Below are 27,419 nucleotides of genomic sequence, written 5' to 3'. Positions count from 1 at the left end.
GTTCAGTTACTTACTACTGTACTAGTGCAAACAAAAGATATAGTCTAGCCATTTATAACTTTTTTTCAACAAGGGATATGTTATACTACTGTGTACAGTCACACACTACACTCTCAGGAAGGATAGGAAAGTTAATAAAAACCACCAAAATAAAAATGTAATGGAAGTGGGGTGGACCCTATTTGCCATTAAATTATTTGAGCATCTCAGCATCCATGGAGCTGCTGCTGGCAAAGGGGGTGGATGGATAGAAGCAGTAAGCCAATAGGAAAACCATGCAGGCCTATATGGCAAAAGCAGGACACTAATAACTCCCAACACATAAAAAGGCCACCAGCCACATGGACACTCACAAATCACAAACAAGCAGGGGGCCTGGGAAACACCAGGAGCTGACAAAAGGCCTATAAAAGCCAGGTAAAGGATGCATGCTAAAGCACACTGCTCTGCCTTTTTAATGCAACAAAATGCAAATGCGAACATTCACAGGCCCCAAAAAGGTCTGCAGGGTGCATGCATTGCACACCAACACACACCAGACACACACAACAAAAGCATGTCTTTAAGACAACCAACATCAGAAAGCCTACCCACTTGCCAACACAATCCAATGCCATCCATGCCCTAAATGATGTCTAAATTCAACCAGAAACACTGGATTAATAAAGCTGGGGCTACCTGCTCTGATCCTACTGGATGAAAGCAGGCCTGTTGGCAGACAAGGCCAGGCAAGCTTGCAGGCCTAGGCTTCAAAATGGCCACCAGCCACATGGCCAGGCCCAACAACATCAGAAAGCCCACCCCAAAAAAACACACTTCCATAACTCAATCCAATGCCATCCATGCGCTAAAGGATGTCTAAATTCAACAGACCACACGGAAAACACTTGATTAATAAAGCTGTGGCTACCTGTTCTGATCCTACTGGATGAAAGCAGGCTTGTTGGCAGACAAGGCCAGGCAAGCTTGCAGGCCTAGGCTTCAAAATGGCCACCAGCCACATGGCCAGGCCCAACAACATTAGAAAGCCCACCCCAAAAAAACACACTTCCCCAACTCAATCCATTGCCATCCATGTTCTAAATGATGTCTAAATTCAACAACCCACCCAGAAAACACTTGATTAATACAGCTGTGGCTACCTGCTCTGATCCTACTGGATGAAAGCAGGCCTGTTGGCAGACAAGGCCAGGCAAGCTTGCAGGCCTAGGCTTCAAAATGGCCACCAGCCACATGGCCAGGCCCAACAACATCAGAAAGCCCACCCCAAAAAAACACACTTCCCAAACTCAATCCAATGCCATCCATGCCCTAAATGATGTCTAAATTCAACAGACCACACAGAAAACAAAATACTTAATTAATAAAGCTGTGGCTACCTGCTCTGATCCTACTGGATGAAAGCAGGCCTGTTGGCAGACAAGGCCAGGCAAGCTTGCAGGCCTAGGCTTCAAAATGGCCACCAGCCACATGGCCAGGCCCAACAACATCAGAAAGTCCACCCCAAAAAAACACACTTCTCCAACTCAATCCAATGCTATCCATGCCCTAAATGATGTCTAAATTCAACAGACCACCCAAAAAACACTTGATTAATAAAGCTGTGGCTACCTGCTCTGATCCTACTGGATGAAAGCAGGCCTGTTGGCAGACAAGGCCAGGCAAGCTTGCAGGCCTAGGCTTCAAAATGGCCACCAGCCACATGGCCAGGCCCAACAACATCAGAAAGCCCACCCCAAAAAAACACACTTCTCCAACTCAATCCAATGCCATCTATGCCTTAAACGATGTCTAAATTCAACAGACCACACAGAAAACACTTGATTAATAAAGCTGTGGCTACCTGCTCTGATCCTACTAGATGAAAGCAGGCCTGTTGGCAGACAAGGCCAGGCAAGCTTGCAGGCCTAGGCTTCAAAATGGCCACCAGGCCCAACAACATCAGAAAGCCCACCCCAAAAAAACACACTTCCCCAACTCAATCCAATGCCATCCATGCCCTAAATGATGTCTAAATTCAACAGACCACACAGAAAACACTTGATTAATAAAGCTGTGGCTACTTGCTCTGATCCTACTGGATGAAAGCAGGCCTGTTGGCAGACAAGGCCAGGCAAGCTTGCAGGCCTAGGCTTCAAAATGGCCACCAGCCACATGGCCAGGCCCAACAACATCAGAAAGCCCACCCCAAAACAACACACTTCCCCAACTCAATCCAATGCCATCCATGCCCTAAATGATGTCTAAATTCAACAGACCACACAGAAAACAAAACACTTGATTAATAAAGCTGTGGCTACCTGCTCTGATCCTACTGGATGAAAGCAGGCCTGTTGGCAGACAAGGCCAGGCAAGCTTGCAGGCCTAGGCTTCAAAATGGCCACCAGCCACATGGCCAGGCCCAACAACATCAGAAAGCCCATCCCAAAAAAATACACTTCTCCAACTCAATCCAATGCCATCTATGCCTTAAACGATGTCTAAATTCAACAGACCACACAGAAAACACTTGATTAATAAAGCTGTGGCTACCTGCTCTGATCCTACTGGATGAAAGCAGGCCTGTTGGCAGACAAGGCCAGGCAAGCTTGCAGGCCTAGGCTTCAAAATGGCCACCAGCCACATGGCCAGGCCCAACAACATCAGAAAGCCCACCCAAAAAAAACACACTTCCCCAACTCAATCCAATGCCATCCATGCCCTAAATGATGTCTAAATTCAACAGACCACACAGAAAACACTTGATTAATAAAGCTGTGGCTACTTGCTCTGATCCTACTGGATGAAAGCAGGCCTGTTGGCAGACAAGGCCAGGCAAGCTTGCAGGCCTAGGCTTCAAAATGGCCACCAGCCACATGGCCAGGCCCAACAACATCAGAAATCCCACCCCAAAAAAACACATTTCCCAACTAAATCCAATGCTATCCAGACCCTAAATGATGCTTGTAAATGAAATACATTCAAAAAACACTAAAGGGACAGTTGCTTCATCATGCACACACCCGTGAGGCCATGACTAGCTCGGGCCTACCACTGACTACTACTACCCACAACATTTAAAAAAAAAAGGAATGATGATAGTTACCAAAAATAAATTGTAGTTACAACAACTGCAATGCCCACAATCAAACAGACACAATAACCACTTACTTGTAAAATATCCAATTAAATAATCCTCAAATCCAATTGCAATGATGCAGCAGACAAAAAGAGTGATCTTTCCAGCTCAAAATCCAAAGGCAGAATGAGCAGGAGATGGATAAGCCTGCTGGACAGAAACAGGAAGTTGGAGATTCTGTGGCACTTCCTCCCTCTTCCCACCTTTTTAAAAAAGGACTCCATGCACAAAAAAGGACAGCCAAATGTCAATCTGAGGAGTTGTTTTCATCCAAAATCATCATTTGCAGAAGGTTTCATGCTGCTAGAGCTGATATTCTTCTCCAAATTGAAAATGTTGCATGTTCGAGTTCTCGAGCTTCACATTACTTCCACTGGATGTCGGTGGGGTGTCCAAAATGACTTGATCGCGTTCTCTCGCTCCCTGTCGCGTTGGATATGACATGTTCGGGGTCTCTTTCTCCTTTTCGCGTTCGATTAGACGTGCCTGCGTCTTCACGCTCTCGCTCACGCTCGCGGTGGAGAATGACGTGTTCGAGATCTCAGTCTTCTCATACTCTGGCGGTGCATGATCGCGAGAAGAAAGACGTGATCGCGAGACAAATGACGTGATCGCGCGACAAATGATGTTAACAATCCAACATCTCGTGGAGAATGCGACCGGGTCGGGAAAATTTGTCGGCGAACGTGGGGATTCAGGTAAGGCGATCGCACGCACGCGAGAATGTATCTTTTTACAGCGCGAGCAAGAAAAAAATTACCGGTAACATTGCGATTGCGGAAATTTTGACATTTTCGCGCCTTCCGCGGAACGTGAAAATGCCAAATTATCGCAATTTCCGCAAGCGAAATGGAATTTTGGCCCAGGCCTATAAATAATTGACTCAACGCAGCAAGCCACCTGAATGAAAGGGAAAAGGCAAGAAGGTGTTCTGTTTACCATTATAAGGTGCATTCCTGTCCTTTCCTAGCACTGGTGCTATTTTGACTGCCTATCGCTAATGTAGACACCCTTGCGACATGGTGCAAAGGTGCCTTCATTACAGTCAGGATTGTATTTGTGAAGAAAGGGACACCTTCCTGCACAAAAACAATCCTCAGAAGCATTTTCCTCTTTCTATATGTGCTGCAGAATGCAACACACTTAGAAAGAGGAAACAACACGGATAAATAAAGTTATTTCTCCTTGGTACACCTCTCGTGGGGAGGCGCACAATTCTGATGCATTGCCAGGTCTTCCAGTGTTGATAAATCTGTGAATGTGTCATAATGCATTGGGGGATGTATGGGAACACCCATGCTCCTCCCAAGACGCATCCATGTCAATTTGGGTTGCCATGTATTACTCTAAATTTATCAAGCCACTCAGGGCCATGCCAGGTGGCCATACGTGGCTTGAAAAATCTCATCTAGGTTTGTGCCACCCTTGTGTGGCCCCTTCATGCAGCACAGTTCAGCAAGGTGGCTTGCTGTGTTGCATGAATTTTTGATAAATATGGCCCTAAGTATTTAAGAGATGCAGTTAACAAAACAGTGATGGGTGGTATGCTTGAATTAATATGAAATTATTCTCGGCCACATCCGAGTCCCAGTTTAGTTCACCATGCCACCTCAGTTCAGACCAAGCTATATGCAAATCAGCCTTGGTCCTGCCTTTAAGAAATTTGGGTATTGGTTGAGGAGTGGAAGTCCCACTCAGGCAGCAACCACAATTCATTTCAGGGTGAACCACAAAAGTCACTTAATAAACCTGTGCTTAACTCTCTTGTAACTTGACACAAAGTAGTCAAGCTCATAATTGAAGCAATGTTATAAATTAATTATGCAGAAAATGCACAGTAATAAAGTGAAATCATAACATAAAAAATCCCAGAACAATCTAGAATAATAGAGTACTATTTAATAGATAAAATGATATCAGAATGGCAAAAATCCAATCAATAGAGCCAGAGATCTTGACTTATAAACATTTAGTAGAAATAGGTCAAAAAAGCACCAACTGTTGTTATCTGATCATGATGGGCTGGGACAGAGTCATAAGTTAAGGCAAACCATAATGGAGCGAAGGCCGGATACAATGACCAGGTTAGTCCAGCTGTGTTTTGGACCTTATGTACTTGGTGGGCTTTGCACTGTGCTGCATCAGTTTCAATCGGGAGCTGTGGGGTGCTATGGTGTGAAGATCTGCATTGAGTTGCACTTCACTGCAATGGTTCTGATCAGGAGATGCGTAGGCTGCAATATTAAGTTCTGCATAGAGTTTCACCACGCTAGGTCGGTTGTGATGAGGTCGTTGACCAGGAGCTGTGAGGGCCTATGATGCATGGTCCTGCGTCAAACTATGTCACTCTATGTTGGTTCTGATCGGGAGCTGAGAAGGCTGTGATACAAGGTCCTGCTTTAAGTTGGATTGCGATTTGCCTGTTCTCTTGAGGTACACAGTCAGGAGCTACGTGGGACTGCAATGCAAGGTCCTATGTCGAGCAGCATCACTGCATCGGATTTGATGCAAATCACAAATAGGCAGGAAGGCATACACTCTGATGCCAGACAAGGGTACAGGATATGGGGGGGGGGGCACCTCATGGGGATTTGTACTCACTTCAGGCAGAGACCATCAGCAGGACTCAGGCAGGTCCAGTTGCAGGTCCAGCCAGGTCCAGTGCAGCAGGTCGGCTGGGCAGTCGCAGGGAAGCCAATGAAGCTTGTTGTGCCCCTGTAAGTCACAGAGAAGGTTAGACAACTGACCCTTTGAATCATTCTGGGTAGCCTGGAGTGAAGGAAAGCAGGCTCAGTCTTCGTTCACAGACAGCAAGGAAGTCCTTCAGCAGCAGGATAGTCAACTGGCAGCAGGGCGGTCCTTCTTCTGAAACTTCCACAGGACCAGGAGTGTTCTAAAGAGTTTCACTGAAGGTCCAATATATATACCAGGCACCAGTCTTTGTTTATGGGATTGCCTTTGCTACCTATAAATATGGTTCTAGATAGTTCTTTACCTTCCTCCATCAAGGCTCCTATATGTGTGGGGTAGCAAAAGATAAGCCCGGCCTGGTGTCCGATTCCTTTGTGTTTGCAGGAGAAAAGCCCAAGCAGGGAGCCACTCCCTAGACACCAAGGATTTTTTTTTTATGGGAGAGCAGTACCTTGACCCTGGGCTAATGCTCTACTTCTCTTGTTTTGGGACTAACACTCATTATGCCCCACCCAACTCAACCCTCAAGAGGCAGAAAGACTACAAGATAGCTATAACTGTTCATACTACAAATACAAAAAGGTTGGGACTGCACGCTTATGAATCAGGCAAAGCCCACGCCCCAAGATAGGCAAACAGTCTTTCTGCCCTCCCATTGATGAATAGGCATGTGTTTATCCTCAGTCTGACCCCTGGGAGTCAGAAAGCCCAATAGGGGATTTTTATTTTTGGGCAGAAACACCTCCTCTACAACCCAGGCATGGGCCAGTACTCTCACACCTAACCAGGGGTGTAACACAGGCCCCCGCATCCCCTGCGGTGCGGGGTGCCTCCAAGCTCCAGGGGACCCCCTCAGCACAATGCTCTGGCACAGGAGCTCCTGATTGAGCCCTGAGGGGGACCCTCCACATTCCATGCAGGGGGCCCCCCCTCAAGTTCTGTTACGCCATTGCACCTAACCCTGGGCATTCTGCCTCCTCTGGGAGATAGATGGGATGTGCTTACTGCACAAGACACATGGTAAATTTGTATTTAAAAAAAAAAAGGTTGGGCCTACCCACTCAGACAGCCCCACCCCCAAATGAACCATAGAGTCTTTCTGCCCCCGAGACTTGGATCGGTGGGTTTCACCCTCAGTTTGCCCACCCCTTTGAAGGTAGAAATTCCACTTGACAATAGGAAAAAAATAGCCCTATTGAAATCAAGGGGGTGTGGGCGTCCCACCCAGGCATTGCAATGGGTCCCTATGCCAGAACAGGCAGAACAGTCTTTCTGTCCCCAATGGACTGGATTAGGAGTTTAGGTCCTATTTGCCCCTTGGGGAGACAAAACCATACTAGACACCATGGAAAATTAACCCAAATGATAGAATTTTATCATTTAAACTAACTGCTACCTGTGTACTTCAACACAGATTCTGGAGACTTGGCCCTTGTAAGCTTTATTCGCCCTTCTGTTATGTCTGCAGACCAAACTTTATTTAGTTATTAACATACATTTTAGATCCAGAGCTCTACTAACACCTCCTGTCCTGTCCTGTCCTGATGATTGCCTCGCAGTAACACATGATTTATTGACTCTATTGGTCTCTACTGACCCCCATTTTAGTCAAGAGTCATGCGTCTTTTTATGTATACACTCTTATCACATCATCACTTTTTCTGCACCACGTCTGAGCATCCTCTAATTCAGCTAACATTTATTTTGTCAAGAAGATAAATGTATTAAATACGTTTTCTTTGGATGGTCTTTTGCAATTGCAATTGCTTTGAATATTGAAAATTATTTGCAGGAAATGTTTGCTTTCTGGATGGATTTTGCATACTTGTATTTAAAAAATCTGCAATTTAAAAAAAGCTAACAATGAACCACTATTGTTTTGATATTAGAAACTGCCCCTTGTTCTTGTCCAGAATATAGGGCTTACACTTGTTTTCCCTGCATCCCTCTCCAAAAGACCCCGTGGTAAAAATAGACCCCAAAAGAGAAGGGTTGAGGCAGCCCTTTCAGACATCAGTCCATGTATCACCACAGAATGAGGGCAGAAGCCTTTGTAGCTCCCCTCGGATATTGGGGGAATGGCACCTATCGAGGCAGAAATCCCTAAAGACACCAGGTTAAAAATAGTCCCAAAAAACAGATGGGATGGGGCCGCAGACTCAGGCATCAGGCCATGCCACTATCTAAGAACAAGTGCAGCAGTCTTTCTGCCCACCTTGCCGAAGATTTGGGGGGTTACGCCCAACCAGCCCTAGTGAGCAGAAGTGCCACTAGACACCAGCTGAGCCCAAAACGTGTTTTCCGCATGCTATTTTCCAGAGGAAAATACAACAGCAATATTGCAAAACAGTTGACAGGAAACACACCAAAATCTTGTTGGAAAACCAGTTCTTGATCAAGAAACCATGTTTTTTTTGTGATTTAGCGTAAATCTGTTTGGAAGTTTTAAAGAAATTAAGGTTAATAATGTATGTATATATCATGCCTAGAGGATCTGTGGCTGACATCACATCAACAAAGATGTAGCAGCCACCATGTTATGTCTCTGGGATTCAGTCCTCTGTCCTCATAAAAGGCATGCTAGTGATACCCTGACCCCTAGATTTGATGGGTGGGGTCACCAAGAGACTCCTCCAGGGGCAAACACCTTTTTATTATAGGACCACAGAATCGCAGAGGATCTGTTTATCCGCAGTTCAATAAAAAAAGGGCTCCAGATTTCAGTTTTAATCTTCCCAGGTGGACCGGAGCTGAAGGTGGTTGCTTTTTTATTAGTTTATGGCAAGTGTCATGCAACCCCCTCCCTCCCTGGGACTTCCCCCCAAACACTCCATTCCCTGGAACCTGAAGAAATAAAAGCTTGCAGTGGGTGCCCTTTTCCCATGGCAATTATACACAGATGGATTCCCAGGGCCCACTCGGCCCCACTGGACCCACTGGCTACTCTGTCTGCACTGATTTGGGTGTAGTGGGAGCCAGCCACACTGGTTAACTTAACGTAAGATGTACAACACCGTGTGTGGCATGGGGTTGTGCATAGGCCAGACCCTATGTAAAACACACCACTGGTGCCCAAACCCCCGCCACACAGCGACAACTATGTTATGTAACAATATAAAGGAGATCATTTTAAGTAAGGCAGACCTACTGGCATTGTCAAAGGATCAGAAAACCAAAATATAAAAAAAGTGGAAGACATGTTGGGCTTGGAGGAGCCCCACTTGAATGAAATGGACCAGCGGCATGAAGGGGAGAAAAGGTCATAGAGTGAACACTGTGCGCCATGTTTTAAGACTTATTTTTTTCATGGTCATCCACCTGATTAGTAGGAGTACATTCTGTTTCATTTGGATCCCACTGCAGTTCATCATCCTTTAGACGATCTGCACCACATGCACCGCCTTCCTCAAAGTGCACTTGTGGAAACCTCTCATTCATTTCCTCTGACAATGTGTTTTGTTCTGCATTCAGTTTTTTTTCTTACTGTCTTAATCCTGGCAACATTAGAATGTAGACCAAATTACTCCAAGCCTGTATCAGAATATGACACTGGTGTTGAAGTTAAACTCTCAGATTCGGATAAATCATATGGGCAGAAAATGGATCATGTGTGTCCTGTGTTTCTTGCATTTCCTGTGTGGATGGCAGGTTGCAAACCTTCTGAGTGAGCCTAGAAGGAGATTATCGAAGAGGAAGTATTCCGAGTACCTAATCTGATGTGCCACCTTCACAGCCTGTAGCACTCTTTGATCCACTGATGTACGTGTGCCTTTATGCCCACTGATTGCTGTTGGGGGAAGAAATAGTGCCCTCCTTCCAAGATTAGATTGCCTCATGAAAATAGACTGGCTCAAGTATTCATTTAGCAGTATGGGGGCTTGTCATTCAGTATTCATTGGGAGAAATAATCTATCTACATCCCTTGTATTCAACAGTTCTGTAGATTGCTTTACTGCTGACCCCATATTAGAATGCTTACGCTCCTTACCTTTAACCACCAGATGCTCTTGACTGGACTATATTGGCGTGGTGGAGGCTCCTGCTTGGCTGAATTCCTGGAGATAGCATATTTTGCTGGGTTGGCTGATCCTGTTCCTTTTTCATTTAGCATTGGGGTTCTGCTGCTATCTCTTCATTCTCTGGTTGTGGCATATTTGGGGGTTGAAACCAGGATTTATCTCCTTAGCATGCAATTGAAGACATGTTGGAAATCGGAGCTCTGTTTGCTGAGCGACCCCACCATTTGTGGTTAGAGTAAAATAAATCTGCCACGGGTTTTGTGTTGACACTGCGTGGTGAATCATAGGTGCGGATTCCAAAACATCCAGTGCATTCCTGGTGGCGGCCGCCCATCTGGCTTCCATTCTGTAGAATCTGTAGTCTCTGGGACCATATGACTTGGGATCATGAAGGTTACTATGCCCTACGGGGTTACCTACTGCTCGGCTTCCTAGCGTCCAGTAAAATGTCCATTGGGCCTCACACCAGCCCTCACCACAAACCTATTTCTCTCTGGCCATCAGGGGAGCAAGCGGGCTCGAAGAACTCTGCCAGCGCTTGTGTGCAAGGCATAGAGCTTCAAGCCACTGAAGCCAGAAGTAATGAAAAATAAACATTTGAAGTTGCCTGGTTATTGCAATATATTTAGAGGAAATGGCAAGCTTTACTAGTATTTTCCTTACTAGCGACAAGGAGCCGTAAGGAAATTCACCACACTCACCCCCTCAACATCATCTCCAACTTCAATGCCACCAGGGCCCCCTTGGCAGGTCTGTCAGCAATCCGTCAAGGGGAGCCATCTTAGATTGACAGATTACACCTTCTTGTTCAAAAAATACTTATTGTTATCTAGCACATCATGGTAAACAGAAATCATTTATCTACCATCTACCTAGCCAACAATGATTTTACCTACAGCTTTATAATCATCCTATTATCCAACGACACAGCCACAGTCCATGCACTCATGTATTTAAAAACACATCTACATGTGTCAATAGACATGTAATGTTACTACGTTTATCTCCGTGTATTTAGACTTGCATATTTTCTGACTGTGTGAGCTCATGTAAGTTTGCTTTCTCTAATTGCATTCTTATATCACAAATCAACATATCTCACTCTAATGAGGAACAATATACTTCACAAAAGCCAGTCGTATTGGTTTTGACAATGTTTGTTATCGTTGGTTCCTCCTTCCCACTTAACATATGTGCTCGACTTAAAAATTACAGCGCTGGGAGATTTGCATATATCTTCCGAAGATGGACATGGCTTCACAGTTTTTGCTCTAAACATCAAATGGTACAAATAGATAGGTTAATTGTCATCATCTTCAGCCCTTCACATTGGAATACAGCATTCAGAAAAAGCAATTTTACATTTTCAAGGTTGACAGAATATTTTTTTCTTTCGCGATTACAGAAAAGGTGAAAGCAAGAAACAACATATTAAAATAGCATGTGCGTATGTCAAGCTGCCACGAAGATAACAGGGTGTGCTGTGACATACTTGACACAACAATTATGTAGAAAGCAGAGCACATGAGAAACTGCGCTACATACAATCATTTTTAGGATCACTTAACGAAACAAACCGAAACAGTCAATTGGCATTTTTGCACAGAAACAAACAGACACTTTCTTTTGCAGAAAAACAGGCAATGTAGATAGACCTGTATTACCTACTGGCGGTCGCCAGTAGGTAGTTATAGTTAGGACCACGTTTCCATAGGAAAACCTCAACATTCTATTTTGAATAACTTTGGCGCCGGTCGACGAATCCTCACGAATTTCTCAAAATAGGTGGGGCGCTACGCTCCGCTCCTACCCTGAAAGTCTCGGGGGGATCCGTCAAGCGGGGGCTGAGATAAAAGGGGGGTCCCAAAACGCGTTTTTCCCATGCATTTTTCCATAGGACCTTTAGAACGAGCTACAGCCCGAACGGCTGAACAGAATTACTCAAAATTTGGCAGAGAGGTAGTCCCTAGGTCAAGGAAGTGCCTTTTGTAGGTTTGGTGTAAATCTGTTCAGTAGATTCTGAGAAAATAGCCTTTAAATCAATATATATATCTGAGCCCGCTTACGGTACGCTTACCGTACGCTTACGGTAAGCGTACGGTGGCGTGCGCGAGCGCGGTTCTGATTGGCTCTTAGATCTTAGTAAACATTCGAATCGGCCGAAACCAGGAAGCGGCGGCCGCCATTTTGTGTATTTCACTCTGAAAAAAAAGAGTGAAAACAAGGAAAGGGGGCAATGAGGAGAGTTACAGACCCCCTAACATTTGTAAGGGGGTCAAAGAAGGACAGAAAAGTACAAAAAAAACATTTATTGATTTTAAAAAAAATCACGGGGTACGCGTACGGTAAGCTTACGGTAAGCGTACGGTAGAAAAAAAAAAAAAAAAATGAAAATCAGATTTAAGTGTTTAGATATTAGGGGGCTCTAAAAAGAGCCGTTGTGTTTATGAAATGATTTTTTAGTGGTACCTACAAGTAAGTACCGATGCAGAGTCTAAGGTTCAAGAGGAAGACTCTGTTCCCTTCATCATTGAAGTGCACACCATCTCCTCTATAAATGTCTTGCATGTCATAACGCAAGTTGTTGTGGTAAATGGCACCCATACCATAGTCACGGAGGAAAGCAGAAACAGATTTGTTGACGTGCTTTCTTGCTTTGTCATCGCACCGCGTGCCCACCGTGCGTGCACGGCACTAACTGCGTAAAGTGGGCGCGCGGTGCGCGAAGCGCACCGCGTGCTCACTGTGCGCGCACGGTGCGCGAAGCGCACCGTGCGCGCACGGAACGAACTGCATTAAGTGGGCGCGCACGCCACGAATGGCGTAAAGTAACTTAGCATTTAAAAAACCGTACAAATTCACTGAAAAAACCATAGGTTTCACACACGTTATAGTTAGGAATTAGCATTTAAAAAACCTTGCAAATTCACTGAAAAAACCATAGGTTTCACACATGTTATAGTTAGCGGAAATTTTACTGATAAAAAACCAATGAAATTCCCCCGTTATAGTTAGTGCAGGCAACTATAACTCACGCGACCGCAATCTTCTGCTGATGACATATGTGTCTTTATGAAAAAAAAATATTTGTAATATATGTATAGCTAAAAATGTATGGAAGAAGACATGGGCAAATAAGTGTCTAAATACAGTATTAGCATCAGCAGAGGATTGCGGTCGCGTGAGTTATAGTTGCCTGCACTAACTATAATGGGGGAATTTCATTGGTTTTTTATCAGTAAAATTTCCGCTAACTATAACATGTGTGAAACCTATGGTTTTTTCAGTGAATATATATATATATATATATATATATATATTCACTGGAAAAAACATAGGTTTCAGGGAAGTCCAGTACCTCCAGTAAGCGGCACAGAGCTGCTTTGCAGAGAGGTGGTCCAAGGCCACACCCCTTTTTACACCCCTCTGCAACGCAGCTCTGTGACGCTTACTGAGGGTACCTGGTGGGCTAGTTCGCCCCCAGGGACCCTCAGGATTCAAGGGGAATTAATTACCCAAATTACAACGCGCCACAGGGCGGGTTTGCAGAGTGATGCACTGAGGGGGCGGGGACTCCGGCACGATGCCATTTGTTTTTGTTGATTTTTTGTTTTTTACAAGGGGGGCAGTGTGGCCCCTCTTCTTTTCCTATTTTTTAGGCACTGGGCATCCCATCCCCCAGGGTCTGATCCCTATTTTGTTATTTTTTTTTTTAAATGTACGGGAAGGAGGCTGCGTGGCCCCCCTCCTCAGGCCACTTATGGCCCCGGGATCCCCATCCCCAATCCCCCAGGGCCGGCCTTTCCTTTTTCTTTTTTTTCTTTCTTTTTTTTTGAGGGGAGGGGGGCCACGTGGCCCCCCTCTCAGGCCACTTCTAATACCGGAGACCCCATCCCCCAGGGCCTGGGCACTCCGTCGGGGACTGTGGGGGGAGCCTCAACTCCCCCACGGTCCCGTCAGCTCTCCTCCTCCTGCGGGAGCTGGCATTGCTTTTCCACACAGGGAGCTGCTGACATGCAGCTCCCCTTTTGGAAAAGCAATCTGGTTTGGATTTTGGAAGCGAGAGCAGGAAACCTGCTCTTGTTTTCAAAATCCAAAACAGAGTTTGCTATGACAGGGCGGGAGCCGCACCCTCCCGCCCTGCCATAGCAAACAGCACTGTCCCAGGGATGGGCACCCCAGGACACTGCAGGAGCCAGCCCTGGGGGGCGGCAGTCCCCAGGGCCATCAAGGGATCCAGGAGGGGGGCTGCGTGCCCCCCCTCCCAACAAGGAGGTGGTGCTCCCCGGGGCTCGGGAGTCCATAACGGATCCCTGAATTTACATTTTTAATGCCCAGAGGAGGTGGTGGTCCCCGGGGCATGTGGGGGGGCGCCTAACAGTTTTTTTTTTAAAGAGCCGCGGGGAGGTGGTGGTCCTTGGGGCAGTGTGGGGTCCATGTGCCCCCCATAGTTATTTCATAAAGTCCCGGGGAGGTGGCGGTCCCCGGGGCAGCGTGGGGGGGATTGGGACCCCCCCACAAAAAAATAATTCACAGCCCCGGGGAGGTGGCGGTGCCTGGGGCTGCGGGAAGCCATGTGCCCGCTGCAGCTATTTCTGAAAGCCGTGGGGAGGTGGTGGTCCCTAAGGCAGCATGGGGGGATTGGTACCCCACACTTTTTTTTTTAACAGCCCTGGGGAGGTAGCTGTCCTTGGGGCGGGTCCCCACTGATAAATTGGCAGTGTCCCCAGGATAACACGCATTGTGGTGCTTGTGGCAGAGTTACACGCCCCATGTGAACTATGTCCCTTACCCAAGCAACATGCGCACATAGGCTGCCAGAGGCCAAGTCTTTGTACTCATGTACTCATGGACATGCCCACCATGGCACATCTGAGGAGTATGCAATTACCTATGGGATTAGGCGTTGCCAGGCATTACGGGATTCCCGGACACATTGCAGTGCTCAGCCGGACAATACACTGTGTTTCCTCCTTTTCATGGACCAACCACACATTTTGTGTTTTATTTCAAGGCGTATATCGCCGAAGCGCATTAGGGAAAGGTATTGGGACTGGTAGTTAATATATACATATATATATTATGCTGCTATTAGTACCTGTTTATTTCAAACAATGGAAATTTAAAAGGAACATAAGAAAATAGTTTATTTTTTGCAATCCTGTAAGTAAAAAAGTGTGATCTGTAGTTTACATTTATGTAATTATATATGATCCTGTTTAGCGCTTTTTTGATGTACTACAGTGTTTTTACTATGTCCATGAATTAAGTTATTGCACTTGCACTTTAAATAATGTGGTTTTCAGCCAATGAGATGTCCTGTGATCAAGGGCGGGACTGCCCGAAACGCGTAATGGCGGAATTGGCTAAATAAAGAAACTTAGCACAAGAATCACTGGGTCCACGCTCGTTCGTTTCTAAGAAACAGAGGAAGTGAGGGCAAGTTGCAGCACATATATATATATATACATATATATATATATATTCACTGAAAAAAACTATAGGTTTCAGGGGCGTTATAGTTAGCTGGGCATTTCCCTCGTACAATACCCTAGAAATTCCCCTGTTATAGTTAGTTCAGCTAACTATAACTCGCGCCCCCGCAATGCACTGCTGATGATGTCACATATTACATCACTCATGACATGGTCAGTGACATCACTGATGACATCACTGATGACATCTCAAATGACATCACTGATGACATCACTGATGACCTCATCCATTGAGTATTTGTTTCTGAATAGTTTTAATATGTTTAATATACATAGGGAAAGGCCTGTTGAAGAATAAGTGGGTGTACAAGTGTGTGAATGGATGATTTTCTAGGTGCGTATCTGACTCTATAAGTGAGTCATTAAATGTATCTTACTGCAGACTAGTGACTAAACTGTGTGAATGTCTGTATGTGTCTGTGTGTTGGTGTATAAGTGGTTGCATGGTTTTGTGAATAGCTATATGAGTGTCTATATGGGTTATTGATTGGTTGTCTGAGTATCTGTATGGGTCCCTGAGTGTTTGTGTGGGTAGGGTGTGTTTGCCTCTGTGACTAGATGTGTGTGTGGGTAATTCAGTGGGTGCATGGTTTTAAGAGTGCATCTGTGATGGACTGTATGGTTGGGTGACTGTATGTAAGGGTGTGTTAGTGATTCAATGTATATCTCAGTTGTAGATGTGTCAGTAACTACATATGTGAAACGCAGTGTATATGTGTGTAAGAGTATATAACTATCTGAATGTGAGAGTGTGTGATTTTGGGAGTGGCTGTATGCGTCATATTGCAAGGATATCTGTGTCATGTGCTGTTTGTTTTTCTGCAGGAAGACACAGAATTTGTTAGTATTTTTATGAGTAAGTGAACTTGAGTGTGTTTAACTGTATAGGTGAGTAAATTGGACTGTGATTAATTATTTGCATGACTGACTAGATGTGTCAGTACCTCAATGGATGATTGGCGGTGTGTGAGTGTCTATATAGGTGTATAAATGCACAGAGTGACTGTAAGTATGAGTGACTGTACAGGTGAGTGAGTGGATATGTATGTAGACCTAAAAGTCAATGAGTGGGTGTGTAGTTATTGGTATTGGAGTTTCTATGGTTGTCAAAATGGCCGTCTGAAATTTTGAGTCGGTGTATCAAAGGTTATATTAGGGTGTGAGAAGGTGCACTAATTTGTCACATGGATGATGTCATCAGTGATGTCATCAGTGATGTCATTTGAGATGTCATCAGTGATGTCATCAGTGATGTCACTGACCATGTCATGAGTGATGTAATATGTGACGTCATCAGCAGTGCACTGCGGGGGCGCTAGTTATAGTTAGCTGAACTAACTATAACAGTGGAATTTCTAGAGTTTTGTACCAGGGAAATGTCCAGCTAACTATAACGCCCCTGAAACCTATGGTTTTTTCAGTGAATTTCTAAGGTTTTTTAAATGCTAATTCCAAACTATAACGTGCCTGAAACCTATGTTTTTTTCAGTGAATTTCAAAGGTTTTTTAAATGCCAATTTCTAACTATAACGTGCATGAAACCTATGGTTTTTTTCAGTGAATTTCAAAGGTTTTTTAAATGCTAATTCCTATCTATAACTTATCTCTGAAGATATCATGTTTAATGATTTTGATTGGATTACTATATTTTTCAAATTCAGTGTGTAAATTTCATTAATTATCTTTTTTTTAAAATACTTTTTTATCACCATTTTTTAAACTTATTTTTTCAATTAATTCTTTTAAAAATTAAAAAATGTTATTTGAACTTAATGGGTTTTACAAACATATTTTTTTATATTTTTCAAAATATTTTTTTAACTATATGTTCAAAACTGTATTTTATATATTTTCTTCAATGTTTTTGGATCCGCGCACCCTATGCGCACCGTTCTCGATCCCTACGGGATAGCATCCGTGCATGGTACCAGTTGGGTATGTGTTTAGTGTGCATTCGCAATGCGACAGGTATGCGACTCCCAGCCTATACGCGACACGTTCGATGTACGTAACGCGACGTTTACGCGCTTCCGCGATGCGTCATCTGCGTCTATGACGCGGTGGGTGCACGGATCCCGCAAAATATTTAACATTTAAAAAAACATATATATATATGTATTTCATGTGAATATTAATTGAAGACAAACTCTAAACTAGTCTTAAAAGTGATATATTTTTACATCTAATCCTATATTTCTTTTTAATTCAATTTCGCGGATGCGCGCTGGGTGCGTGCTGCGTACGCGCAGGGTGCGCCGATCCCATGTGACCTGCAAAAAAAGAGATTTGATTGGTTCATTACACTTCCTCTTCTAACTATTGAAAGACCCCACCCATTTCAATCATTCTTCTTTGACCTTCTTTAGAGCACCATCTCTTTGGAGAGAAGAAGATTTTTTAGACTAAGTTTACACTTAGCGCTAACATTGTTCAACCAAAAATGGCTTCAGGGCAGCAGGCATCACCTGCATCACCTCATACTTCTGAGGATGAATTTTTGCCGGAGGCACCACTCAAAAAACCTTTTTCTTCAGTGGTGTGGAAATTTTTTACTTTTCCCGAGGGGCAGAATAAGACCAATGCCACCTTGGTCACGTGCAAGATTTGCAAAAGAGTCCTATCGAGAGGGGATCCTAACAAGAAATACTCTTGCGGCACGGCAAGTATGATGAAGCACATGAGGACCCGTCATCCGAACAATCTTGCACAAAAGAGTGCCGACGGATAAGAAACACTCCTGCTCCTGCGCCATCCACCTCATAGCAGCCGAGCACATCAAGAGTGCATCCATCAGCCCAAACCTTGGACATCCGTCCTCAATTTCAATTTTTAAAAGTGCTCTGCACTAAGTGCAATAAGACTTTGTGCTATGGTGAGCAGTCACATTTGCTAGGTTTTTTCTTTTTTTTATTGTTCCCTGAAGTTCATTGTTTGGTTTCTCCTGTTTTGTTTTTTGTTTTGTTTTTTGCAGAAAAAACAAAAAAAATTAAAAATTGTTTAGAAAACCCAAAAAAAATTATAAAAGAAGAAAGAAGAAAATAAAATATTCTTATAAGAACTAACTTTCCTGGTTTAAAAAAAGAGCTAAATTTCTTTCTTAGTGTTAGTTTAGATGAATGTATGTGTAGTATGTAATTGACTGAATGAATGCATTAGTAGCGTATGGTGAATGTTTAAGTGCAGAACTATGATGAAGTGCTGCAGCATCACACAGTAACCTCTTTAACTGCAGTGTGCTGTAGTACTTCCGAAGCACAGGGATGCAACATATGTACATAAATATGTTGCAAATCTATGCTTCTCTCTGCACGGCTGCTTAAACTGCAGCCATGTGGTGACACAGGCGCCCTTGCACCATAGTGCAAGGATATCTGTGTCATGTGCTGTTTGTTTTTCTGCAGGAAGACACACCTTCCTGCAAACACAATGAGAAAATGCATTTTTCTTCTTCAATGTATGCTGAACATTTCAGCATGCATTGAAGATATAAAAATGTGGAGATATTAAAACAATGCTCCTTGTTGTGCTTTCCTACACCAATGTTAGAATTGTGCTGCATTCACACACATATCGAGATTTATGATTTCTGAAAAATCTAGACATGTGTCTTGTTCTATGAGTATTAAGTGCAATCATGTACAACAACACTAATAGAACACCCTTTCAACACAAAGTGGTGTGCATGATGAGGTTATATTTACATGGAGTATAAAAAGTGCACAGAGGGCCTTTTCCTCTCTTTGTAAATATAAAAGTGTATCTTGCACAATAACTATGTTACAAAAAGTAACATATTTCCGTTCTTAAATTTCCTTGCGAATGATAGAAGGTAAGCACAGAGTTTTGTCTGCAAAGATGTTCAAAGAAGAATGATTGAAATGATTGCGGTCCTTCAACAGCTAAAAAGGTGAAATATTATGAACCCCTCAAATCTCTTTTTTTGCAGGTCACATGATATCTTATTATGGTCAGATTTCAAAACTACATAAACAGAGTGTTTTTAGAAACGTGTTTCAACTTTGTAGCTTTTTGCAGGCCTCTTCATTCTGCATATTGAGACTTAGTTAAACTTACCTTCACAGTAATAGGAATAAAAAATGGTATACATTTTTTTCTGTTTTTCATTCAAATATAAATTCATATAAATTGCTTATTTTAAAATTTGGATCTGTGAAAGAAAAGGAAAAAAAAATTATAACATGTAATAATACATTTTATACAACACAGCCTAATTTCCACAAAGTAATTTTTTGGTCTTTTTCGCTGTTCTCTTAATATATTAAATTTCACTAAAAATAGTGATTTCAATCGTAGTCATCCCTTAATTGCGGGCAAAATAAACACAATCTCAAAGATTGTTAAAAAAAAAACAACATACCATTCTCAAAATACAAATCACAGAAATATAAAATGCACACAGCTAACAAAATTTTGTAACTTTAACTTACAAAAACTGTAAATGATGTCGCTATAAAATATTCACCAAATCGAAAGTTGAATTTTTGGAGGATGCACCACGCCCACAACGTTTTCCTTCAGTGATGTGGAAATGTTCTACTTTTCTCGAGGGGCAAACAAAGGCCAATACCACCTTTCTCATGCACAAGATTTTCAAAAGAGTTCTGTTACGAGGGGATCCTAACAAAAAATACTCATGCGGCACAGCAAGTATGATGAAACACCTTAGGACCCTTCATCCAAACAATCTTGCACGAGAAGTGTGCAAACAGATGAGAAACACTCCTGTTCTGTATCTGTAAAAAAGAATCACAAATAAATGTATATTAATAACTTTCAAAATTATACTATTCCATGACTGTACAAACACATTTTATATAAATACTGACTAAGAAACGATGTCCCTGAACCACAAGTGTGACGATGGTTAAAACACTACATGCATAGTGCATACTACTTTGAAGCAGTTCATGCCCTAAAGCCTACCTCACTAAAACTCTACATGCTAACTGACTAAATGATTACAGTACTATAAGGAGACACACTGGGTGAGTGACAGGGTGTTTGCTAGAAGAGTATGAATACTAACTAGGGAATTGAAGGTATGAAACACAACTGTGTAGGTGATTAGAGGACTGCATCCATACTGCATAGGCATTTAAAGCAGTCCATGTGCTAAGGCCTGGCTCACTGCATGACTACTTGGGTACTGACTGAATGATTAGAGTACAGCAAGGAGAGTGCCTAGGTGAATTTATAAGTGCTAGGCTTTTCGCACAGGGAATGGATTAGTCCTTGGTACTGAATGGGTCACTAGAGGAGTGCAAAGGCAGTGACAAGATGTTTGCTGGACTGTATGGATACTGAGTAGGAAATTGAAAGTGTGAAAGACAAGTGTCTAGGTGGTTAGAAGACTGCATGCATAGTGGATAGGGGTTTGAAGCAGTCCATGTGCTAAGGACTGGCTCAGTGCATGAATACTTAGGCACTGACTGAATGATTAGAGTACTGCAAAGATAGTATCTTGGTGAATTTATAAGTGTTTGAGTTTTCGCACAGTGAATGGATTAGTACATGATGCTGAATGGGTCACTAGAAGACTGCAAAGGGAGTGACAGGGTGTTTTCTGGAAGTGTATGGATACTGACTAGGGAATTGAAGGTGTGAAAGACAATTGTGTAGGTGGTTAGAGGACTGCATGCATAGATGATAGGGGTTTGAAGCAGTCCATATACTAAGGCCTGAGTCACTGGATGAGTACTTGGGTACTGACTGAATGATTAGAGTACTGCAAGGAGAGTGCCTGGGTGAATTTATTAGGGTTTGGAGCAGTGAATGGATTAGTACATGATGCTTAATAAGGTCACTAGAGGAGTGCAAGGGGAGTGACAGGGTGTTTGCTGGAAGTGTATGGATACTGACTGGGGAATTGAAGGTGGGAAACACAAGTGTGTAGGTGGTTAGATGACTGCATGCATAGTGGATAGGGGTTTGAAGAAGTCCATGTGCTAAGGCCTGACTCAGTGCATGAATTCTTAGGCAGTGACTGAATCATTAGAGTACTGGAAAGAGAGTGTCTTGGTGAATTTATAAGTGTTTGGGTTTTGGCACAGTGAGTGGATTAGTACATGGTGTTGAATGGGTCACTAGAGGACTGCAAAGGGAGTGACAGGGTGTTTCCTGGAAGTGTATGGATACTGACTAGGGAATTGAAGGTGTAAAAGACAAGTATAGTATGTGAGAACACTACATGCATACTGCATAGACATTTGAAGCAATCTATTTGGTACTTAGAAACTGAGTAAATAATCAGACTACTTCTAGGACAGTGCTTAGGTAAAACTTTTAAATTTTCAGTTCTGCCACAGTGAACAGAATAGTACATGGTACTGCACCTTAGTGTCAAACCCTGACTCATTTTATCAATGCATAAGCAAAGACTAGCTTCTAATGCTACTAAAACTTGACAACATGACAGATTTTAAAAGAATCTGCTAAAAAATACACAATGTTACCAAATGCTTCTCTCACAGTGGTTCCCAAATGCACACAGACTCACAGTGTGATTCTAGACAACAACCACTATACCTAGGAATTTACCAAAAATCATTCACTACTGTGGAAGTGGTAAAGGAACTGCACACAATCTTCATATTTCAGGACTGCACTTTTGTGTCAAAGCCTGACTCATTTAATCAAAGCATAAGCAAAGACTGGCTTCTAATGCTACTAAAACTTGGCAACATGACCGGTTTTAAAACAGTTATCTGTCAGCAAATACACGATGTTGCCAAATGCTTCTCTCACAATCCTTACCCAAATGCACACAGACTCACAGTGTGATTTTAGACAATCAACACTATCCTAGGAGTTTACCAAAACTCATTCACCAGTCTAGAAGAGTTAATGGAACTGAACACAATCTACATATTTAAGTACAGCACATCAGTGTCAAAGCATGACTCATTTAATCAACACATAAGCAAAGACTGGATTCTAATGCTACTAAAACTTCACAACATGACAGGTTTTAAAAAATGCATCTGTCAGCAAATACACAATGTTACCAAATGCTTCTCTCACATTGGTTCCCAAATTCACACAGACTCACAGTGTGATTCTAGACAACAACCACTATCCCTAGGATTTTACCAAAACGTATTTACTACTATGGAAGTGGTAAGGGAACTGCACACAATGGGCATATTTCAAAAGTGCACTTTTGTGTCAAAGCCTGACTCATTTAATCAACGCATAAGCAAAGACTGGCTGAAGTAGTACTACATTTTAGTGTAGAAATATAACATAACTCATTTCACAAATTCATAAACAATGACTGGTTTCTAATTCTACCAAAATATAAAAACAGCACAGTTATCTGTCTGCAAACACATGAAAAACCCAAATGCTTATCACAGAATGCCACACTGTCAATAAGATTGTAGAGAAAAAAAGTACTCCCTACACTTTAGCAGGAGAAATACAGTAGTCTGATTAAAATCAAAATAGTCTACATACATCCCCTCACAATTAAATAACTCATCTTTCAAGTCATTTTGTAGGATAGGAAGTATATCAGTCACTCATCATATTTTCTTTTACAGAATCTCTGTGACTGTGCATCTCTCAGCAAAAACAAAGAATGGAAAGGTTTCCCTTTCATTTTCCACACATATACATGTAAACATCAAATCACAATCCTTCACACATAAACTCAAAAGAAAACACACATTTCTATTGGTTAAACATTTCAACCCTTTCCAACTGAAAGACATTTCAACCCTTCCCCCAATCTGCCTTCTGCCTGTTACCATAGAAACAGGACATGGAACACTGCACTAAGCACACAGGTCAGAAGTTCAGCACACAATGTTCCTACACAAGAGAGGAAGTGTGCTTCCCTTTTCAACATATCAGCTAATCATATATAATGTTCCTTACAATCTGTTTTTGTTAACCAATAAGAATCATACCTTTAAAAAACAGAAATATACGCCCTACCTTTCAGTGTACAAAGTAGTCATACAACCAATGATTTCTTGACTTTTTTATAAAAAAATCCGTGGATCCGCGTACCCAACGCGATAGGATGCACGCACTGTGCGCGCATTTCGCCGTTTTTTTTTTAAGAAAAGGGGGGCCCAGGGGGTCCTCTGGGACCCCCTAAGCACCTCTGGAGGGTCAGAGTATTTCCACTCTGCCCCCTTTATATCTTTTACACACTTATTCCCGTTGCTTCTTCAGCCTCGCTTCTACCGAGGCAGAAAATGGCAGGCAACAGTTCCTGGTTTCGAATGTAGAGAGAGACTCAACAGTCAATTAGCATTCAGCGCGCGATCGGGAGGGTGAGCGCTCGGTTCGGGGAGGGTGTGCGTACGGTGCGTGTCTGGTCCGCGATCCTCCGCGGCCATAGATATTTATGTACTTTTAACTCTAATTTTCTCAGCAACTACTGAACGGATTCACACCATTTATGCAAAAGGCACGAGTCTGAACTGAGGACTACCTCTTTGCCAAATTTGGTGTCATTCCGTTCAGCGGTTCGGGCTGTAGCTGCGACAACAGATCCTATGGGACATTGCATGGGGAAAACGTGTTTTGGGACCCCCGTGACGAATCACCACAAAACCTTCAGGGTAGGAGCGGAGCAGAGCTGGCCAAAAGTTTGGAAAATTTTACGAGGATTCGTCAACCGGCACCAGACTTATTGGGAATAGGATGTTGCGGATTTCCTATGGAAAATAGGTCCTAACTATAACTACCTACTGGCGACCGCCAGTAGGTAATATATATATATATATTCACAGAAAAAACCATAGGTTTCAGGCACGTTATAGTTAGGAATTAGCATTTACAAAACCTCAGAAATTCACTGAAAAAAACATAGGTTTCAGGGGTGTTATAGTTAGCTGGACTTTTCACTTGTACAAAACCATTGAAATTCCCCCGTTATAGTTAGTTCAGCTAACTATAACTCGCGCGCCCGCAATGCACTGCTGATGACGTCACATATTACATCACTCATGACATGGTCAGTGACATCACTCATGACATCACTGATGACATCTCAAATGACATCACTGATGACATCATCCAGTGAATGTCTGTTTTTCTGAAAATTAAATATGTTTTATATATATATATCTCAAGGTCGATGGAAGAATAAATGGATATATAAGTGTCTAAATGGATGATTTGTTTTTGAAAAATTGATAGTGTAACTGACTGATTAAGTGTATCATAGTGAATATATGGCTTAGTGAGTAATGTTTAAATATGTAAATATCTGTATCAGTCTCTCACTTTGTGTATAAGTGGCTGCACGGGTTGGTGAGTAGCTACATGGGTGTCTATATAGGTTATTAGTTGGTTTTTTGAGTATCAGTCTGAGTGTCTGCATGGTTCGGTGGGGGGTATTACGTAGTGCATAGGTGCATGAATGAGTGACTCACTGTTTGTATGTGTTGAAGACAGCATGTGTGCAGGACTGTATGGGTGGATGAGTGTGTGTATGGGTGTGTTAGTGAGTGAATGACTGTCTCAATAGTGTCTTTATGAGTAACTACATATGTTTTAAACTAGTATATGTGACTATTGGTGTATATAAGTGAGTATATGTGAGAGTGAGAGATTGAAAGAGTTCCTGTATGAATAAGTATGTGTTTCTATAAGTGATTGTTTAAAAGACTAAGGGCCTCATGTAGAAAGCCAAATACCGGTCGGTAACGGCCGAAATTCGGTAAATATCCCGTTACCGACTGGTATTTAGGCATTTGCGATGTAGGGGGCTGATTTCTGGATTCGGTATTTACCGAATCGGAAATTAAGAAATCGGTAAAATACCGATTCGGTAAATACCGAATCCAGAAAGACAATGTAGGGAGCACTCTACAGAGTTAAAATTAGTATTAAGAATTCGTTATTTACCACCAAATACAGGTTGGTGATAAATAACGAATACCTTGCAAAAAGCAATATTTTGCAGATTTAAGAGTGCCATGTGGCAGACATACATGCCCTTAGGGCATGTATGTGTGCCACATGTGCACACATGCAAGATTCAGGGGTGCAACAGAGTGTCAATGTGACACCCTGCCACCCTTGTATATGCTCCCCCCATTACCGAATCGGTATTTACCGAATCGGTAATGAGACATACCTTCCCATTGATTCCTATGGGCCTCCAGGCCCATAGGAATCAATGGGAAGGTATGCCTCATTACCGAATCGGTAAATACCGATTCATAATTACCGAATTTTTCCGATTCGGTAATCTTTACCGAATCATTACCTACATCACATTTACCGATTCATAAATACCGAATCGGTAAAATTCGGTATTTATGAATCGGTAACTGTGAGGCTACCTACATATGGCCCTAAGTATGTGTAAGTTTCCGTAGAAGTAAGTGTGGTGGTGTGGTATAACTGTATATGCAAGTAAATGTATGTTTGATTCTTTATTACCATGAGTGACTATGTGTGTGAGTAACTCTATGGATGAGTGGCATTGTGTAACAGGATGTATAGGTGTATGAGTACATATGATGAGTGAGTACATGTATGAGTGGCTGTATAGGGCTGTTGGTGAATGAGTGGATGTGTATGTGGATCTGAGAATTACTGAAGAGGTTGTTGTAACTGGTATTGGTATGTCCATTGTTTTGAAAATTTTAGTCTCTATTTTTGAATGTGTGTATCAAAGGTTATATTAGGGTGAGAGGAGGTCTGCCACTCTATCACAAGGATGATGTCATCAGTGATGTCATCAGTGATGTCATTTGAGATGTCATCAGTGAAGTCATGAGTGATGTCACTGACCATGTCATGAGTGATGTAATATGTGACGTCATCAGCAGTGCATTGCGGGCGCGCGAGTTATAGTTAGCTGAACTAACTATAACGGGGGAATTTCAATGGTTTTGTACAAGTGAAAAGTCCAGCTAACTATAACACCCCTGAAACCTATGTTTTTTTCAGTGAATTTCTGAGGTTTTGTAAATGCTAATTCCTAACTATAACGTGCCTGAAACCTATGGTTTTTTCTGTGAATTTCAAAGGTTTTTTAAATGCTAATTTCTAACTATGCCTACAGAGATAGGACATGTAAAGAAAGAAGAAAAAATGCACAGAAAGAAAAAAAAGAAGTGCAGAAAGAGGCAACAGAAGTCCTCAAAGACGAAGAAAAGTGCAGGAAGAAGGATAACGTGCAGAAAGAACAAAAAGAAGAGCAGAAAGAATCCTTGTTGCAAAATCATCTTGTACCCTCAACTTTTTCAGACGGATACTGGTGGTAACTGAGTCTGAATAACCAGTCCTAGAGCCAGTGCTATGTTAAAAGACACTTAGAATACAGTGAAAACACCTACATACACTAGGGAACATTATGCGTTGGGGTCCCCCTGTGATTAGCATGACCTCCTCTGTAAGCCCCTAGTATATAAAAGGGCAGGGGATTAAAACTACCTCTTAAAACAGGCCACAGGGCGTTTTTGCACACGTTAACTCAGGCCCAGTCCCCTCCCTTCACCACTGTGTAAACACGCCCTGTGTTCGTTTTTAGTTGGGAGATTAAGTTCATTTGAATCCTGAGGGTCCCTAGGGTCCAACTAGCCCACTAGGTACCTCCAGTAAGTGCCACAGAGCTGCGTTGCAGAGAGGTGTAAAAAGTGGCACGGCCTGGACCACCTCTCTGCAATGCAGCTCAGTGGCGCTTACTGGAAGCACTTGGTGGGCTAGTTAGCCCCCAGGGGCCCTCAGTATTGAAGGGAAATTATATCCCCAATTTAAAACGTGCCATAGTGCGTGTTTGCACACGTCACCTCAGGCCCTGTCCCCTCCCTTCACCACTGTGTAAATGCGCACTGTGGCTGTTCTAAGTTGAGAGATTAAGTCCCCTTGAATCCTAAGGGTCCCTAGGGTCAAACTAGACCACTAGGTACCTCCAGTAAGCGCCACAGAGCTGCGTTGCAGAGAGGTGTAAAAAGGGGCTTGGCCTCAGAACACCTGTCTGCAGCGCAGCTCCCTGGCGCATACTGGAGATGCCTGTTGGGCTAGTTGGCCCTCAGGGACCCTCAGTATTGAAGAGGAATTAATTCCCCAACTTACAACTCGCCAGGGGGCACGTTTGCAGAGTGC

Source organism: Triturus cristatus, chromosome 5_1 (assembly GCF_964204655.1).
Source record: "Triturus cristatus chromosome 5_1, aTriCri1.1, whole genome shotgun sequence".
NCBI lineage: Eukaryota > Metazoa > Chordata > Amphibia > Caudata > Salamandridae > Triturus > Triturus cristatus.
The sequence above is the reverse complement of the archived record's forward strand: the minus strand, read 5'-3'. Positions refer to the sequence as shown.